The 12,722-nt window shown below is 45.3% G+C and overlaps 1 pseudogene; it reads right to left on the bottom strand.

The window, feature by feature from the left end:
- LOC136521119 (uncharacterized) overlaps positions 1–12,722 on the bottom strand; it is a 31,669-nt pseudogene that overhangs the window by 7,639 nt on the left and 11,308 nt on the right.

Below are 12,722 nucleotides of genomic sequence, written 5' to 3'. Positions count from 1 at the left end.
GAACACGTCGTGCACACCAGACAAGCTCTCAGGCAGTTCCAACTGATAAGCTACTTCTCCACGTCTCTCTAGGATCTTAAAAGGTCCTATATACCTTGGTGCTAACTTTCCCTTCATATTGAATCTTCTCACACTTCTCATTGGTGACACTTTCAAGTACACATAATCACCAATCTCAAAAGTCAGCTCTCTTCTGCGGGTATCAGCGTAACTCTTCTGTCGGGACTGAGCTACTCTCAAATTGTCTCTAATCATTCTCACTTGTTCTTCCGCGTCTCTAAGGACATCGGGACCAAACACTTGAGTTTCTCCAGTCTGATTCCAAAACAAAGGCGTTCTACACTTACGTCCATACAACGCCTCGAAAGGTGCCATGTTGAGGCTCTTTTGATAACTGTTGTTGTATGAGAACTCTGCGTAAGGCAGACTCTTATCCCAACTATCACCATACTGAAGTGCACAGGCTCTCAACATATCTTCCAAAATCTGGTTGATCCTTTCAGTCTGTCCATCAGTTTGCAGGTGGTAAGCAGAACTGAAATTCAACTTTGTTCCCAAAGATCTATGTACTTTATGCCAGAATTGCGATGTAAATTGGGTGCCTCTATCCGACACAATTTTCTTGGGAACACCATGTAAGCACACTATTCTTTCCATATACAACTCTGCTAATCTTGCACCATTATAGGTAGTCTTGACTGGTAAAAAGTGAGCAACTTTAGTGAGTCGATCCACTATTACCCATATTGAATCATAACCTCTTTGAGTGCGGGGCAATCCTACAATAAAATCCATACCAACTTCTTCCCATTTCCATTCAGGAATCTTCATTGGTTGTAGTAACCCTGCAGGTCTTTGATGCTCAGCTTTCACTCTTTGACATGTGTCACACAAAGCCACATATTCTGCCACATCTCTCTTCAAACCATACCACCAGTACTTTTCTTTGAGATCCAAGTACATCTTGGTACTTCCGGAATGTATAGAATAAGCAGACTCATGGGCCTCTTGCAGAATTGCATCTCGGATAGCTCTCACTTCCGGTACACATATCCTTTTCCCAAACCAAAGAGTTCCATTCTCATCCATTCTGAATCCGGGTGCCTTTCCAAGCACTACATTCTCTGCTATCTCCTTAAGTTTTTCATCCTCCAATTGTCCTTTGCGTATCTCCTGCTCCAATGTAGGCTCTATCTCCAATTCCATTGCGTTAGTGACCAGATTCAAGTTGAGATACTCCATTTCAGCACACAACTCTGCTGACATAGATGTTATATGAATTCCATTGGCATAGCTCTTTCTGCTAAGTGCATCAGCTACGACATTTGCCTTTCCCGGGTGATAATGCACTTCCAAATCATAGTCTTTGATCAATTCCAACCAACGACGTTGTCTTAAATTTAGATCTGATTGGGTGAAGATATACTTTAAACTCTTATGATCAGTATAGATATCACTCTTATGTCCAATTAGATAATGTCTCCAGATCTTCAAAGCATGAACCATAGCTGCCAATTCCAAGTCATGAGTAGGATAATTCAACTCATGCTTCCTTAGTTGTCTAGATGCATATGCAACCACTCTTCCTTCTTGCATAAGCACACATCCAAAACCCAACCGGGATGCATCACAATATATAGAGAAGTTCTTGCTTACATTGGGCAAAATTAATACTGAAGTTGTAGTCAATCTCTTCTTTAGCTCTTCAAAGTTTGCCTGGCATTTATCCGACCATACATACTTAGCATTCTTTTCCAACAAAGTTGTCATAGGCTTGGCTAGCTTGGAAAAGCCTTCAATGAACCTTCGGTAATAACCAGCCAATCCCAAAAAGCTACGAATCTCACTTACAGTAGTTGGTGGTTTCCAATTCAGTACATCTTGCACTTTGCCTGGATCCACTGCTATTCCACCATTGGAGACAACATGACCCAGAAAAAGAGACTTCCTTTAACCAAAATTCACACTTGCTCCGCTTAGCGTACAACTTATGTACTCTAAGTTTTTGCAAGACCATCCTTATGTGTTCCGCATGTTCTTCTTCAGTCTTGGAGAATATTAGTATGTCATCTATGAATACTACCACAAATTTATCCAAAAACTCCATGAACACCTTATTCATCAAATACATGAAGTATGCAGGTGCATTGGTCAATCCAAAAGACATAACGGTGTACTCATATAATCCGTACCGTGTAGTGAATGCTGTCTTGGGTATGTCCGAGTTCTGAATCTTAAGCTGATGATAACCAGATCGGAGATCAATCTTGGAGAACACATGAGCTCCTCTCAACTGATCAAACAAATCATCAATCCTAGGCAAAGGGTATTTATTCTTGATGGTAACCTCATTAAGTGAGCGGTAATCCACACACATCCATTGACTACCATCCTTCTTATCCACAAAGATCATAGGTGCCCCCCATGGGGAAGAACTAGGGCGTATGAAACATTTTTCTTGCAACTCTTTTAGTTGTTTCTTAAGCTCTTCTAATTCATTAACTCCCATTCTATATGGACGTTTAGCTATTGGTGCAGTTCCAGGTAATAATTCGATAATGAATTCAATGTCTCGGTCAGGTGGCATACCTGGCAAGTCATTAGGGAAGACATCCGGGAACTCCTCCATGACACGATCTTGTTCATTGACTTCACCATCTAGCTGGTTCACTGTGGCTGTAGGCTGAGCTTGCACTACCACTTCTACACAGATTCTATCCCCATTGAGTGATGTCACGACCATAGATTTCTCCTGACACTAAATCACTGCCCGGTGTTGTTTCATCCAATCCATTCCTAGGATAAGATCAATTCCCGCTGTTCTCAACACAATAGGCTTCACCTTAAAGTCTACCCCCCTTAAGGAAATGCTAGTTGAGGGGCTCCAATAAGAAGCGGGCATACTACCTCCCGGGGAATTCACTGGTATGGGGTTTTTCATGGCACACAAAGGTATGCTATGCATTCTAACAAAAGCTTGGGAGATAAAAGAATGCGAAGCACCAGAATCAAAAAGTACGGTAGCAGAAATAGAGTTGACGTTGAACGTACCCAACATGACCTCAGGCGTCTCCTGAGCTGCATCAGATGACACATAGTTCACCTTCGCTGTGAGAGGTGGTCGGGCGTTGAACTTATGATTGTTGGTCTGGTTCTGAGGTGCTTGTTGGTTCTGCTTCTTAGGACACTGATGAGCATAGTGACCTACTTCTCCACATCGGTAACAGGCATTGGGATTGTTGGGTGCACCACTCTTCATAGGAGCATTGTTGGGCACTCCCTGGCGTGTTGCAAGATTGCTAGTCTGTTGCGGGGGACGCTGATTTCCAAACTATTGCTGATATTGAGGGCGTTGTTGGAACTGGTTTCGCTGGGGATACTGACCACGGTTTCCCTGGTGAGTTGGTCCTTGATTCCTCTACTGGAAACCTTGCTAGGGATAAGCACGTGGCCGAGTGTTGCTTCTAGAAGCTTGCCCTTGGAGCCTTCTCTTCTTAGCTTCCATCTTCTTGCGCTTATCATCAATCACGATTGCGCGATTCACCAAAGATTAGAAGTTAGGATAAGTATTAGACATCAGCTGGAGCTGCAGTCCATCATAGAGTCCCTTGAGGAAACAACGTTGCTTATCCTTGTCATCCGCTACATCATTAGGAGCGTAGCGTGATAGTTGTGTGAACTTGTCCTGATATTCCGCCATAGTCATTGACCCTTGCTTGAGAGATCTGAATTCTTCCTGCTTCAGTTCCACTAGTCCATCAGGAATATGGTATGACCAGAAACTGTCCTTGAATTCCTGCCAAGTGATAGTAGGAGCATTGTTGGGACGTCCAAACTGGAATGATTCCCACCAATCCTGAGCAGCTCCTTGGAGTTGCTCGAAAGCATACAACACCTTCTCAAGGTCGTTGCATTGTGCTATGTTTAGTTGTTTCTCCACCGCACGCAACCAATCATCGGCCTCCATTGGGTCTGAGGCATGGGTGAACATCGGTGGGCGACCTTTCATAAACTCTCCACACTTATCTCTAACCTGGACAGGCGGTGGCCCTCTTGCAGGTTCATTGTCCAAGCACTGCATCATAGCTTGCATCAGCTGCGCTTGCATTCCCAATATCTGTTCCATGGTCACAGGTGGCGGTGGTGGATTTATAAGAGCATCACGCCCACGACCACGGCCTCTGCCTCTTCCTCCTCTTGCGGCCATCTGTTTTCCAACAAATGTGCAAAATTTAGAGATTTTTCCAATTATATAGAGCTTACAAAAGATAAGAAACAATGCTGAGAATTTTCTGGACAAGATTCAAATTCAGCAGTTCAGTAAAACTGTTATAACTCGAGTTTCAGAGATTCAACAGAGGTGCACCAAGATTCGTTAGAAAGCTTAGGACATCAGATACAACTTTCTTTTAGACCACTTTTACAGATTCGGACTCACACATAGTCATAAGTAGAGCTAAACCAAAACTGTTCTGAGTTCCAGACAGCGCAAGAACATCAACTTGTGACAGCTAGATCTCCCAAACCTGAACAGCTATAGACGTGATTCCAAAGACACTTGAAAGATACAGAGGTCTAGTTATCTCCACAAAAATTTCAGAATTTTTATCATCCCAGATTTCGAGATACCAGATAAAGAACACAGGCTGCTCCAGAAATCAGCACAGCAGAGATAAGATAAAATGAAACATCTGCATTAAGATTTCATTCTAAATTTAAAGTTCCCATCTAAGGAAGTTGTGGACATGCCCACAAACTTCCAGCAATCAAGCAAAATACCAAATCAACCAAGTTCACAAATCAAACATCTAATCAACCAAGTTCACGAGACCAACAAGACTAATTAAGAACACGAATCTATCGACGTGGTAATCTAGATCAAGGCACCTAACACCTATGGAGCGGTGTCAATCATGGTGAAGGAACGACGCTTCTTCTTGTAGATGGAAGGCTGTCCCAGTTGTGCTCGAAGTTCATCCACTTATTTCTGAAGACGTCTCTGCGCCCTCTGAGATGCACGCAGTTCTCCTTTGACTTCATGATCCACTCCCTACATAGCATGGACATGCTGCACCGTTGCCTCTAGAGTTGGGTCATTCTCTGGTGGAGCCAAAACCTGTCAAACACCCTCATGATCATTTCGAGGAAGGAACCTGAAGCGATCCTCCCTCATGGCCTCAAAGCGACGACCATGGTAGTGGATGTAGGCATTCTGTGCTGCATCCTCCATGCCATCCAAAGCATGGGCTCTCCTGGCAGGGGCATAGTGGACAGTCTCCACCTCATGTCCATTGATGATATCATTCCATGCGGTGACCACCAGCTCTACCTTCCAGAAGGTAGCCTCTAGTGGGTGCTTGTACTCGGCGCAGTGGTAGCTGATGGAGGCGTGCAAGTCGGGGAAGTAGTCGTCCAGCACGTGGGTGAGGAGATTGTGGTAGTAGGCTGTCTCTGGAGCTGGCTTGAAGTAGTACTTGCACTTCCAGCCAATCTCCTCATCCTCCACGGGGGCAGATGGGGAGGGTGCAGGTGTAGGGGAAGTAGCCGTCGACTCCTCAGGTGTAGCTACCACAGGGTGGACGGGCACGGCGACTGGTGTAGGAGTAGGTGTAGGCGTCGGTATAGCCATCTCCTCATCGTCGGAGATGATCACAATCTCCCTCTCCGCCGGTGGGGCACGCGGAGTAAACATGGCACGATATCCGGCGGTGCTGAGTCGAGCAGTCTTCGGATTATGAGACATCTATAGATTTAAAGTAAGATGTAATTAGAATCAACAATTTTAAATAGGGAAATTTTGCTACCGGACATGCCAAGTGACCCCTCTTTGCTAGCGGGCATGCAAAATTTGACGATTTGCTGGTGGACACTCTAGTTCCTTACAAATTTGCTGGTGGACACCGGACCGAATAAAATATTCATTTCTGGGCTTTCGAAGAGAGAGAAGCACGGGAAATGTCCTTTCTGCCCCTGGCTATTTCTTCTACCTTGGTCTCCTTCCTCTAGCCGCGACGCGGTCCTCGTCAGCGAGCCGCGGCCACCGCTGTTCCCAGCCGGAGGAGGCTTCCCGGCTGCGGTGGCGCACACATGCCCGCGCCGCGGCGGAGCTGCTGCTCGCGCGCGCCGGTGAGGCCATGGCGGAACCGCAGCTCGGGCGCATGCCCACGAGGCCATGCAGACCGGCTGCTCGCGCGCGCCGGCGAGGCCGTGGCGGAGCGGCTGTTCGCGCGCCCCCACGAGGCCGCGGCAGAGCTGCTGCTCTCGCGCGCCGGCGAGGCCGTGGCGGAGCGGCTACTCTCGCGCTGCTCGCATGCTCGCCCGCGAGGCCGTGGCAGAGCTGCTGCTCACGCGCTCCGGCGAGGCCATGGCAGAGCGGCTGCTCGGGCGCGTGCCCACGAGGCCGTGCGGACCGGCTGCTCGCGCATGCCGGCGAGGCCATGGCGGAGCCGCAGCTCGCACGCGTGCCCATGAGGCCATGCGGACCGGCTGCTCGCCCGTGCCGGCGAGGCCGCGGCAGAGCTGCTGCTCACGTGCCTGCCCACGAGGCCACGGAGGAGCTGCTGCTCGTGCGCCCGCGAGGACGCGGCGGAGTTGCTACTCACGCGCGTGCCCACGAGGCCGCGACGGACTGGCTGGTCGCGCGTGCCGGTGAGGCCGTGGCGGAGCGGCTGCTCGCGTGCGCTCACGAGGCCACGGCAGAGCTGCTGGAGGTGGTCCGGCGGCCACAGGCACTGGCGGCTCTCGCTGAAGGTGGCCCTGCGTCGCGGCCAGAGGAAGGAGACCAAGGTAGAAGAAATAGCCAGGGGCAGAAAGGACATTTCCCATGCTTCTCTCTCCTCAAAAGCCCGGAAATGAATATTTTATTCGGTCCGGTATCCACCAGCAAATTTGTAAGGAACCAGAGTGTCCACCAGCAAATCGTCAAATTTTGCATGCCCGCTAGCAAAGAGGGGTCACTTGGCATGTCCGGTAGCAAAATTTCCCTTTTAAATAATAGATTAAGGTATGAAAAGCATAAATGTTTTAATAAAATAACAAGAATAAGTCAGTAAGCAAGAAACCAGAGGAGCAAAGATGCTAAAACGACCTTTTTCTAACTAGGCTTGCGTCCTACAGTCAACACGGCTCTGATACCAATTTGTCACACCCAATTTTAAGGATAAAATTGAATGCACAAAACTCGTGTGTGCCCAGAAATCAATCACACACACAAGCTAACAAATTACATAAAGTATCATCACGGTGTCTTATACATCAGAGTTATAATAAAACTTAGTCTTATACATCACAGCGGAATAATAAAAAGATAATAAAACTCTCGTGGCCGTCATCACAGGGAAAGTCAACTGGTTGACCACAAGCCTAATAATCCTCCGGGAAATCCTCATACCCGTTGTCATCTGTTACCCATCCGGGATTTTTATCCAAGTAAAGAAAATAAACAAGTGTAAGTACATTCCGTACTTAGCAAGCTAACATGGGGTTATGAAGCTCAAAAAGGGTAGACTCTGGTTTACTACAGTTAGCATTTTTAATAGGTCAAGCTTTTATTCTCAATTATTATCAAGTTATGCTTAAGCTCCCATTTAATTCCCATAAGAACAAATATCGGGGTCAGGTGTACCATATATCATCATTGAACAACTTTAAATGATCATCAACAATTAACCAGTTATTCTGTGAGTTTTCCGGGCCGCTCGTAACCGTGAGCATGGCTGTTATAATAGTTTGTTACCCTCTGCAGAGGTGGTGCACATTCACCGCGAGTCATGATCCCCATATGCCTGGGTTAATTACTCCCATGTCACTACCAAGGTGAGCGGGCAGGGTACACTATAAAGCCATTTCATAGGTTTCCCTAACAAGTTAGGGCCGCTAGGTTTCCTTGGCAGGCAGATGTAGGGACCCCCCTTTCCTATGGCACAAATCCATCGCGGCTATACTCATAGGAACAGAGGTAGCCCTATACCCAAAGTGGCAAGCCCCATTTGCGCCAAAAAGGTAACCTCTAACCAGCTAAGAAAGGTCCTATTACTGAGCTAAAGTCAGAGCCATATGACTCTCCCGGTTGCACTGTCAGTCCTAGCTTTTGCCGACAGATAAGTCCTTATGGAGGGCTAGGAGCAACATGAACAAAGGTCATTTGCACTTTCGCCCTATGGAACAGTTGTTATAAATCATGTTACTCACTTTGTTCTATAGTATCATTCATCAACATGTATATCAAGTTTAGTTAGAGCACTAGCAATCTACCCATATGCATTTAACCCATAGGAGACAAGGAACAGGATAAACAATCACTAGGATGTCCTTACGGGTATCAAAATTAGACACATGCAAATGAGTAATTGATTAAAGTGAAATAGGACATCAAGGAAGGCCCATGTTATACTTGCCTTGGTTCACAAACTCGTGCTGGTCCTACTGGTCGTCGAAGAGTTCTTGGTCTCCCACGTTTTCCTCACCGTCTGAACGTGATCAAACAGCAACATACAACATTCCAAAAGCATTCATGCAAAGCAAACATTCCTATCATTAGAACAGTACACCAACAGTATTGAAATCAAGATAAAATGTTTGTAAAACTAACCTACGTCTCGCTACGATCACGTCAACGCGAAGTTCACGAAAAATGGAGCTAAATTGTGAAAGTTATGATTAAAATGGGTTTTCCTATAGCCCTATATTTAATTAAATCTAATCATGAAATTAAAAAGTTCCAAACTTGACTAACAGTAGCTCCAACATGTAGCTTATGAAATTACGAAGCTAACGCGATTTGAATGGATCAATTCGGAGCTAAAACGACAATTTTATAAGCGAAACAGTTCAAATGGCATTTCTATAAATACTGAAAATGTATTTTTGGCTTAAGTCGTGGAGTTTACGCTTTCCAATCGAGATTGCGCATTCGGGGAAATACGTTTTGGACCACGGGTTAGGACTTAGAAAAGTCCAGGGACTCTTTAGCAAAATTACCCGCGAAGGGGTAACTTCTAATCCATTCCGTTTCGGCGGCCGGGAACGGCGGCTAGCGCGGTGGCCGCGATGGCCGGCGACCATGGCTCGCGGAGCTCGAGGCCAAGGCTCGAGAAGCCAAAAAAAACTAGAAATAAGATGCTCGGGGAGATAGAGGGGAGAACGGCGAGTCTCACCGCAGTGAAAACCGGAGCGGAGGCGGCTCGGTGATGGAGGTTCGCGCGGAGGCGGACGGTGGAGCTTGGAGACCTCGGAGCGGCGGTTCTCACGGGCATGGTGACGCGAGAGGGAGCGGGAAAAAACAGAAGGGGGCGGCTCGGGTGCGGGCTTCGATTTAAAGAAGCCAGGCGCGAGGAGGGGGCGCTCCCACGACGCGAGAAGGCCGGGCGCGGCGGCGGTTGCTTGGCGCACGCGCAGGCGGTTGCCGAGTCACGCGGGGGTGAAGACGGCGCCGACAAGCGGGCCCGGGCGTCAGCGGCAGGGCACGGGAGGGCGTGGGCGGTTGCCTGGCGCGGCTGCTGGGCCGAGCGTGGAAAGGGGAGAGGGGAGCTGGGCCGACGGAGCCTGCTGGTCCAACGCGGCTGACGCGCGAGGCTGCTGGGCTGGGGCTGCGGATGTTGGGCCGAGCGGGCCAAAAACAAGGAAGGAGGGGGAGAAAAGAAAAAGAATTCTTTTCCTTATTGCAGCAGCATGTATGCATCAAAAGTTTCAAATCTTATAATTGATTTTAATTCCCTAAAAATTATTAATTTCCTATTGAATGCACACTTATTAACATAATTAAATCAAATTTACTTATTTTAAAGAATGAAAATTTTTTGGGTGTTACAGAAACTCAAGGAAGAGAAGAACAATGATATTCTCAAGGAAGAGAACAAGAAGCTCAAGATGGAGAAAGAGCATCTCAAGGTGGGATTGAGCAAGTTTGCTAGAGGCAAGCATCTCCAAAGTGAGCTACTCATGAATACCGTCATGAAGATGGATAGAAGTGGCATTGGATATATGGCAAGTGTAGAGAAGAAGAGGGCTCAAGCTCAACACCAACAATCAAAGCCAAAGTCAAAGCCAAAGAGATGTTTTTAGTGTGGACAAGAAGGCCACTTTACTCATGAGTGTCAAACTCCACCACCACAACCCTTGCCCAAGCATGCTAGACCCTTTGCTTTCAATGCTCACTACATGCTTAGAAAAGATTCTAGTGGAAAGATGAAAGTCATGTTCTTAGGACCCCCCAACAAGAGTAGGCCTAAGAGGATTTTGGTGGCTAAGTCACTTGTTGAGAAGGTGAAGGGCCCTCAACAAGTTTGGATTCCTAAAGTTTGAATCTCATGTGTGTAGGTGAACTACAAGACCGGTGGAAGTCATTGGGTTAATGATAGTGGTTGCACTCAACATATGACCGGTGATCCTCGTATGTTGACCTCACTAGATGAAGAGGTAGATGGACAAGAGAAAATAACATTTGGAGAAAATTCAAAGGGCAAGGTTAAAGGATTGGGCAAAGTGGCAATATCAAAAGATCATTCCATCTCTAATGTGCTCTATGTTGCTTCATTGAGCTTCAACTTGCTATCCGTTGGGCAATTGTGTGATCTTGGCTTTCAATGCTTATTCACCGAGAAGGAAGTTGTTGTATCCAAGGTAGATGACAATCAAGTGATATTCAATGGATTTAGATACAACAACTTATTTCTAGTTGACTTCACCTTCGAAGATGCAAACTTGAAGACTTGCCTATTCACCAAAAGGAAAAAGTCTACATCACCCCCCCCACCTTTCATACTTAGTCTAATTCACCCCCAACTATGAAACCGTCTGTTTTACCCCCTGAACTTTTCAAAACCGTCTATTTTACCCCCTGGGCGGTTTTTCAGCGGCGGTTTTGCTACAGTAACAGCGGGTTTGCTACAGTAACAGCGGGTTTGCTACAGCGTCGCAGTTTTGAATTTCCTTTTTTTAATTTATTTTCGATGAATTTTTGAAAAATCATAGAAAAATCATAAAATAAAAAATCTAATTTTATTGGACTCCACATGAGTAGATCTACACAATGAATATATAATACAGTATGCTTTAATACAAATTTTTTTTGTAGATTTAGATTAATTGGAAAATCTAATTTTATCTGTAATTAGTTAGAATAATTCATAGCTGCAGCTTCTATGGTTCAATTGTGGTGAAATTTTTATGCTACGCTAATTATTGTATGCTTGAACTATAGTAAAAATTTTGTACTCATTGGACTATGTATAATTTAGTTATAGATAAATTCTAATTAATTACAGATGAAATTGGATTTTCCAATTAATCTAAAGCTACAAAAAAAATTTGTACTAAAGCATACTGTATTATATATTCATTGTGTAGATCTACTCATGTGGAGTCCAATAAAATTAAAATTTTCATTTTATGATTTTTCTATGATTTACTATGATTTTTCAAAAATTCATCGAAAATAAATAAAAAAAAGAAAAATTCAAAACTGGCGACACTGCAGCAAACCCGCTGTTACTGTAGCAAACCCGCTGTTACTGTAGCAAAACCGCCGCTGAAAACCGCCCAGGGGGTAAAATAGACGGTTTTGGAAAGTTCAGGGGGTAAAACAGACGGTTTCATAGTTGGGGGGGGTGAATTAGACTAAGTATGAAAGGTGGGGGGGTGAAGTAGACTTTTTCCTTCACCAAAACAACACTTGTGTGTCTATGGCATAGAAGACTTGCTCATGTTGGGATGAGCTCACTCAAGAAGCTTATGAAGAATGATTTGGTGAGAGGGTTGAAGGATGTGAAGTTTGAGAAGGACAAGCTTTGTAGTGCATGTCAAGCCGGCAAGCAAGTTGCAAACACTCATCCAACCAAAGCTTTCATGTCAACCACAAGAGTGCTAGAACTCCTACACATGGATTTATTTGGACCAACAACATACAAGAGTTTGGGAGGAAATCTCTATTGTCTTATGATTGTGGATGACTATTCAAGGTATACATGGGTGTTCTTCCTTCTTGACAAATCCAAAGTTGCATCTTGTTTCAAGAAGTTTGCCAAGAGAGCTCAAAATAAATTTGAAGTGAAGCTCAAGAAGATAAGAAGTGACAATGGCAAAGAGTTTGACAACACAAACCTAGAAGCTTATTGTGATGAAGTTGGAATCAAACATGAAGTCTCCGCAACCTATACTTCTCAACAAAATAGTGTAGTTGAGAGGAAGAACCGGACTTTGATCACTCTTGTAAGGACAATGCTAGATGAGTACAATACCCCCGAAGCTCTATGGGCGGAAGCAATCAACATCGCATGTTATGCATCCAACCGCCTATTTCTTCAAAAGTTCCTTGTCAAGACACCGTATGAGTTGCTCAATGGGAAGAAGCCGTACGTCTCCTTCTTTAGGGTGTTTGGTTGCAAGTGCTACATCTACAAGAAGCGGCAACACCTAGGGAAGTTTCAAAGACGTTGTGATATAGGTTTCCTTGTTGGTTACTCATTGAAGTCCAAAGCATATAGAGTATTTAATCATGCCACTGGCTTGGTTGAAGAAACATATGATGTGGAATTTGATGAATCTAACGGCTCCTAAGGAGCACATGAGAATATTGATGATGTAGGTGATGAACCATTGAGGGAGGCTATGAAGAATATTCCGGTAGGAGACATCAAGCTAAAAGATGATGAAGATGATGTACAAGTCATTAACCAACCTTCTTCATCAAGTGTGCCACAAGATGGTGAAAAAGATGGGAGAGT

This window comes from Miscanthus floridulus, chromosome 18 (assembly GCF_019320115.1).
Source record: "Miscanthus floridulus cultivar M001 chromosome 18, ASM1932011v1, whole genome shotgun sequence".
NCBI lineage: Eukaryota > Viridiplantae > Streptophyta > Magnoliopsida > Poales > Poaceae > Miscanthus > Miscanthus floridulus.
Note: the sequence above shows the minus strand (reverse complement) of the source record. Positions and strands in the feature narration are given on the sequence as shown.